General features: G+C 45.6%; 1 long non-coding RNA gene across 1 annotated transcript; it reads right to left on the bottom strand.

Moving 5' to 3' along the window:
- Positions 1–826: 826 nt before the first annotated feature.
- Positions 827–2,955, bottom strand: LOC131108666 (uncharacterized). Its single transcript, XR_009120504.1, has 3 exons — positions 2,180–2,955; positions 2,028–2,101; positions 827–1,916 (listed from the first exon to the last, which is right to left on the bottom strand). It is a non-coding gene; the product is annotated as an uncharacterized LOC131108666 (long non-coding RNA).
- Between the last annotated feature and the right edge of the window lie 5,111 nt (positions 2,956–8,066).

Here is an 8,066-nt window from a genome sequence, read left to right as displayed (position 1 = left end):
CGCAGGAGGAGCAGGGGGGTCCTTCTTGCGTTGAGGACGGACAAAGAGCGCAACATTTGGCCCTACCGCAGCCATCACCGACACTTCCTTCCACGCAAGAAGAAGACCTTCTCTCACACGTCTACATGGCGGGAGATCTGCAAGACAAAAGACAAACAGAAGGTGTCAGAAGGTTTGTTTGCATGGATGAACACGGAAAGACGACGTATCTTCTCTTTCGTGACCAACATAATCACATACCGTCATTTGGGGAATCGCTGCATCGACTCCTGGGGTGGGATTGCACCTCCGTGGTGCATTTAAGGACCACTGAACAAAGCCCGACGTGCCACTACTTGAGGACAAACATGACGAGTAGTATAGCATCGATACCTGGAACCCTGGTCTCTGGGCGCCAAACAGCCAGGAAGAGGGTTCACTCTGGGCATCGCTTTCAGCACCTGGGCTCCAGAGAACAACAGCATGAACAGAGTGAGCGACACTGTCTCGGTGGGCAGGGTCACTAGCGTGCACGCACAATGACCCCGTGGGCCCATACAACATTATTTTTCTTTTTTTTTTTGGGGGGGGGGGGGGGGGGGCTCTTTGGACTTTGCTGACATGTTCCAATATCGTCAGCTGACAGCCCAAACTATCACGTATTTGACATCACTACCAAGGTATGGTCGATGACCGGTGTCTTCCCTGGGGGGGGGGGACAATATTTCATGATCTTTGGTCCAATGACTTCCATAGAAGTTACTGTTAGCAAACATGGCTTCCACCTCCACATCGGACTTCCAGGATACGGGGGTTGGACTACACTGTGGTTGACTACAGCGCATCCTTGTGGACTTTCACGTACCGAGCTACGGATCAAAGATCCATCAGGCATCAAGCGATGCCACCTGAAGACTCCCTCGCATGGACCAGCCCCCCGGGGGTCGCTGGTCTTTATCGCCATCTCCACTTCAACGTCAACTGCAGCAGCAAGTGGTCCAACAAGATGATGCAGCGGAGCATGACGACGTCCCACGCTGGCAGGTGTTGGATTTCCGGGGTACATAAACGCGTCGCCTGTGACGGCCTCGCCGCTTCTCCCGCGTGCTTCCCCCTCGGAGAGACAACGAGGGGGCGCGCGGGCCTGGTGGCCTAATGAAGAGGCCCAGAGGATATTTGCTGCCTCACGCCAAGGAGGTGCCACGGGAAAATTGGGCATTAGGCGGGAACGCCGCAGCTGGCTTCCGGCTACCTCGCTAGCAGGCGGCCATCACCCTTTTTTCCTGATTTATTCCATTCCGCTCTGGAATGAGATGATTAGCCAGCCTGGATCTGCATGCCATGCCGGCCTGCAAGGACCACAACGTTGAGGGATTCTAAACAGGTTGCAGCAGATGATTCCACTCGGATGGTGTGGCGAGTCCACAATGGCCGTTGAAGACTAAAGGGGAGCGGAATTTGATGAAAGTATTCTAACAGTCACTGTTATTGTAAATGTTGAACAGAAATCACAGGACAAGGTCAACATGGGTCTTCAAAAGAGGCGTGTCGATTACTCACCGATTTTCTGCTGAAGCTGCTGGTCCTGGACCACAAGAAGCCGGACTCTAACCGCTGTCACTGACGGGACCTGGCGGCGGGACACGCCATCTTTACAATGTAAACAGCTGATTCCATTGGAATACTATTATCTCAAAAGGACAAACTTGGTCCAGCCTAGGTCACAACCAAGCGTATGGGGGCGTGCCCATATACCACATATACCCATATCAGGAATAGCTGCCTTTTTCTAGTGCGTTTCAACTGAAATACTTTCATACTTCCTGTAAAGGTGGTCATTCACGTCAGTCATCTGTGACATCATCACTGCTGAGAACGCCAGGCGGGCGTCCGTCTCTGTCTTCTCTGCACTTGATTGCCCATTGTCGTCTTATACCCTTTTATTTTGGAAACGACAACAAAGTGAACATCCAGCAGCAACACATTATGGCGTGACTGATATTTGGATTAAAAATATAAACCCTGACTATACTGTAGTGTTTCCTTACCGGCTTTAGGATGAGAGGTTGAATTCCGCTGATGTCGCTCCAGGAAACGAGTTCATCGAGGATGGCGCCATCGGCTGGAAATTCGGGCACATTTAATATTCACGTTCACGTGACATCATCACAAACAAAATGGAAGATATGAATAGACACACCTGTCCGGAAGTCCTCGGGAGCACTTGGTAGCGGCATGGGCGTAAAGTAAAGTGGCACTTTAGGTCGGAAGTCCACGGGAACGCTGCAGAAGGAGGTGCAGAATCAGGAAGGTGTCGCTGGTCAAGTGGACAAGTGGACATAAAGCGGCGGCATTGAGCACCGTAGGCCCCCCCTTCAGCACAAAGTACCGCATGTCTCTGCTTGTCACCGATGACCGAGGAATCCTGGGAAAGGAAAGCAAGTGTTCCGTCACTTCTCCGCTCGAGACAAGCCGTCATCGGAATGTTTTCCGGAGACAAAAGCCTCGGCAATTACACAAGCCGAGCATCCATTTGCTTGATGAATTCAACTCCCGTGTGTCGTTTGATGAATAAGAAAATCCGTCAAAAGCGCTCCGGACGTATGGTAATTAAAGTGAAAAATTCTGTCACAATGTAAATCCTTAATTGGACTCCTAGAGAGACGCGGGAAACGTGTCTGGAATAAACGGCGGATGAGCGCGGACGGGGAAACAAAGTGCGCTGAAATGTGGCCGCGCGCGTTCAATTAATCAGCAGGTAGACGAGGAGGCGTTTAGCGGCGCTCGTTGAGGGAACGGCTGGGATCAGGTAATGCACTTTTAATCACGGCTCGCCGGGAGCTCGCCGCAACGCTTAAACATTCCGCAGGGATTATTTTCACTCCTGAAGAAGGCTGCGTGAACACAAAGTGTTGACCCTGGAACTGACCGGAAAGACCAGCTTTGGGGGCGACCATGCAAACCTGATGAGCGGCAATGGTGGCTTTCCTGAGACTAAACTTTACACGTCTTGACTGTGGAGTCCCCCCCCGACCCCCCCCTTCAAGGCCGCCTGTCACTTCAGGATCATCAAGCACTTCCCGGTGTTCCGCAGGCATAATTACACATCCTGCACAGCGCTGGAAATTCCTTGACACATGACAGACGAAGACATCACTGTCCATTTTAACAATGCATGCTTCATGGAAGCATGGGAATGGGAATGGGAATGGGAATGCTTTCCTTTGCATTGAACATGCATCAGTTTACAATGGCATACCTGACCTACATCAAATCCCAGTTCCACGTGTCCAAAAGGAGTAGGAGGAAGCAAAGCTTATTCAATCCATCTGCTACTGTAACATTGGGTTCATACCTAAAGATGTGTAAGGTAATGTAATATAAGGTAATGTAAGGTAATGTAAGGTAATATAAGGCAATGTAAGGTAATGTACAGTAATGTAAGGTAATGTATTGTAAGGTAAGGTAATGTACAGTAATGTAAGGTAATGTACAGAAATGTAAGGTAATGTATGGTAATGTAAGGTAATTCATGGTATTGTAAGGTAATGTCAAGTAATGTATTGTAAGGTAATGTAAGGTAATATAAGGCAATGTAAGGTAATATAAGGCAATGTAAGGTAATGTACAGTAATGTAAGGTAATGTATTGTAAGGTAATGTACAGTAATGTAAGGTAATGTATGGTAATGTAAGGTAATTCATGGTATTGCAAGGTAATATAAGGTAATGTACAGTAATATAAGGTAATGTAAGGCAATGTAAGGTAATGTACAGTAATGTAAGGTAATGTATTGTAAGGTAATGTAAGGTAAGGTACAGTAATGTAAGGTAAGGTAATGTACAGTAATGTATTGTAAGGTAATGCAAGGTAATGTACAGTAATGTATGGTAATGTAAGGTAATTCATGGTATTTTAAGGTAATATATGGTCATGTAAGGTAATGTACGGTAATGTAAGGTACGGTAATGTGAGGTAATGTACGATATTGTAAGGTAATGTACAGTAATGTAAGGTAATGTGGTGTTTTACAACCACCAAATATGATAATGATCTCAATGGTGACATCATAAAATAATAATTGATTAGGATTTGGACCTCTCCTGTGCAATCTACTTCAATGCATTTGCTTTGGTCAACGGTTCCATTCTTTGGTTTGTGTCTGCCCCCCCCCTCGCCCATAAACACATTATAACGGGACTGTCTGTGATAGTAAATGATGTGGTGTCTCTGGAAGTCCTAATTGAACACGCCAGACCAATTCGGTCCAATGTCCAGTACTTTTTGACGGAGCCAGGAATGTTCCGCTTGCGTTATTTCATAATGGCGGCGTTGTTTCTAAAGCTGCTTCCGGGGCTGCCGTCTTTGGAGATGCGTCGGGTTCAAGCGACCTTTGAAGCGTGAGGATCCAATGAGGCGAAGCCATCAGGTGCTGAGACAAATGAAGTCCAGCAAACGACCCCCCTGGATCCTTTGAACTTGCTAGAAGGTCTGCTTCCGCACGGACGGGGGTGGGGGGGCCAGAGCGTCCCAGTCACTCCGGGCGCTGGTCATCAGGCCCGGTCCCATCGGCCCATGTATCTGTTTCCAAATGGGCCTGACGCAGTCCACAGACGTACCCTGCTGGGGTCCTCTGAAACCAGAGACCCTTGAAGTGTCCGGTCTGCCCGTCCAAATGCGAGACATTCAGAGCAGAGAGCGTCCCTGCCCCCGACGGCCGGGCCTTCTGCCCGCCCTCCTCTCGCATGCAGGCTGAGCGCCGGCGGCCCGGGGAGCGGACCACCCTGGGCCGGTCAGAGACCCCTGCTTACACCTGCCATAAAACTTAAAAGCTACAGTCTCATCCCGCCGCTTTGAAGTGTTCAAAGCATAGCTCGCCGGCCGACCTTTGCAGCGACTTTGGCCGCAACACATGTTCTCCTGCAGCCGGCCAGAAAGACCCGCATTGTTTAGCTACATGTGCGACGCGTCAGGGCCAGTGCGCGGCGGCCATGCGTGCACGCATCACGCTTTCCCACGCGCCGACATGTGTTCTTCAGCGCCCAACTTTCTCATTCCATCTGGCCGTCCAGCAAGGCACAACGTTTACACGTTTACACCTTTCTATTCTCACCAGATAACACATTTAGGAAAATATAGGAGATATTGGTAAATATAGAATATTATACATTCCACTCATGTTAACTAGGGCTGCCAATCCATTCCAATATGTCCACAATTAACTAGAATTAACAATTATTGAATATTTACTCAGAGTCGCTATTGCTAGAGTGCGTTATGAAAATAATAAATGTTGACTTTTAATGCAGTTCGGCGCAGGATCGGATATATCGATAGTCCGGTTATAGTCGATATTTTTTCCGACTCCCGAGAATATCGATATAACGAGACTTTACTGTATAGCCTATAAGCACATTTTGGATTAGCATTGGTCTTATTCATTATTAGCATATTAGCTCTTCAGCTCTCCCACAAATACAACATGTGTATAATTGTTAGACTGTAGTCAGGTACCTAGTAGTACATTCTCAGATATTTTATATAGTAGTCTGGTACCTAGTACAATATGATATATTTTTAATTGTTGTTATATTGTAGTGAGGTACCTAGTACAATATGATATATTTTAAATAGTTGTTATATTGTAGTTAGGTACCTAGTACAATATGATATATTTTATTTAGTTATTATATTGGAGTCTGGTACCTAGTACAATATGATATATTTTATATAGTTATATTGTAGTTAGGTACCTAGTACAATATGATATGTTTTATATAGTTATTATATTGGAGTCTGGTACCTAGTACAATATGATATATTTTATATAGTTGTTATATTGGAGTGAGGTACCTAGTACAATATGATATATTTTACATAGTTATTATATAGGAGTCTGGTACCTAGTACAATATGATATATTTTATATAGTTGTTATATTGGAGTGAGGTACCTAGTACAATATGATATATTTTATATAGTTGTTATATTGTAGTGAGGTACCTAGTACAATATGATATATTTTATATAGTTGTTATATTGTAGTGAGGTACCTAGTACAATATGATATATTTTATATAGTTATTATATTGGAGTCTGGTACCTAGTACAATATGATATATTTTATATAGTTGTTATATTGTAGTTAGGTACCTAGTACAATATGATATATTTTATATAGTTGTTATATTGTAGTGAGGTACCTAGTACAATATGATATATTTTATATAGTTGTTATATTGTAGTGAGGTACCTAGTACAATATGATATATTTTCTTTGTTGTATTGATTGGTATCCACCATCTTGAAAAGGGATGCCTGATTTCCATGAGACATTTCCCACCTTGTGTGTTGCCATGATTACTCAATACGTTCGAGTGATGACTTTACTGCTGTAGCATCCTGCATGCATGCACCCCCCCGTCCCCGTCCCCGTCCAACTACACTAGGCACCACGTTACAGCGTTACACAGTGCGGCCCGTCCTGGGAGGCCCCGGCTGTTTTACGAGGCCTTAAATAGCTGCCGGTACAGTAGGCTGATAATCTGACAAATCCAGGACGCTGTGTAAACGTCACGCGAGGGAGAAGCTGAAATACGACCTCCATGGTCTTCACACCACCACAGCGCCACAGAGACATGACGATGGAGCTTGGCGCAGAAGAAGACGTAGCAGGAAGGATGGGTGCCTACTTATATTCGCCAAGCATGCAGAAGACGCAGAAGCTGCTCCCGACCAATCTAGCCACTTTGGAGAAGTCTCCTTGGAGACCGTGACACTAACATGACAGCTCGTATTGCTCCTCTCAACGAGCAGCAGGTTCCACTGTGGACTCACAAGTGGCTCCGTCAGTTACAGTAAACCTCGGATATATCGGATTCAATTGTTCCCACTGGTTTTGTCCGATATAAGCGAAATCCGTTATATGCGTATACCGGAAAATGTCCGTTTTACGCATATATGGGATTTATATCCGGTATATGCATAAATGGGATTTTATCCGTTATAAAAAGGCACTTCCTGTTTCCAATGTACCTGGACGTGCAGGCAATGCTGCAAATAACCTCGTATAGCGGCCTGTCACGATTCGGCGAATCGGAGCGCCACGATGCGGCCATCCGATATATGCCAGGGAAATTTCATGGAAATGCATTGGAACGGGACTGGAGATTTTGTCCGAAATAGGCGAAATCCGTTATAAAAAATCCGATATATGCAATGAATTTTTATTGGAAATGCATTACAGAAAAATCGCTTCTTTTTTATCTGTCCGTTGTGAGCCAATTTCCGATATATCCGAGTCCGATATATCCGAGGTTTACTGTATTAGACAGTTCTTTTGCTTTTTGTCCCACAGAGTTATCCCTTTCTCCGACAGTGACCTGTGCTCATGTTCAATGCCGCACATAAGACAACCAATCCATCTTGTGACGTCTGCTGGCTTTGAGAGCCAATAGGAGAGCCAAATGTTGGCGATAATGCTCTGTCGAGTAGTTGCAAAAGAAGAGAAGAATTGATGAATATAACGATCATGGCGTCAGTCATACACTGACAGAGACGCTAACGTTGGTGCTCATGCTCCTTTGGGTGGTTGCAAAAGAAGAGAAGAATTGACGAATATAACGATCATGGCATCAGTCATACACTGACGGAGACGCTAACGTTGGTGCTCATGCTCCTTTGGGTGGTTGCAAAAGAAGAGAAGAATTGACGAATATAACGATCATGGCGTCAGTCATACACTGACGGAGACGCTAACGTTGGTGCTCATGCTCCTTTGGGTGGTTGCAAAAGAAGAGAAGAATTGACGAATATAACGATCATGGCGTCAGTCATACACTGACGGAGACGCTAACGTTGGTGCTCATGCTCCTTTGGGTGGTTGCAAAAGAAGAGAAGAATTGACGAATATAACGATTATGGCGTCAGTCGTACACTGACAGAGACGCTAACGTTGGTGCTCATGCTCCTTTGGGTGGTTGCAAAAGAAGAGAAGAATTGACGAATATAACGATTGTGGCATCAGTCATACACTGACGGAGACGCTAACGTTGGTGCTCATGCTCCTTTGGGTGGTTGCAAAAAAG

This window comes from Doryrhamphus excisus, chromosome 21 (genome assembly GCF_030265055.1).
Source record: "Doryrhamphus excisus isolate RoL2022-K1 chromosome 21, RoL_Dexc_1.0, whole genome shotgun sequence".
In the NCBI taxonomy this organism is placed as follows: Eukaryota; Metazoa; Chordata; class Actinopteri; order Syngnathiformes; family Syngnathidae; genus Doryrhamphus; species Doryrhamphus excisus.
This window is presented reverse-complemented; position numbering and strand designations above follow the sequence as displayed.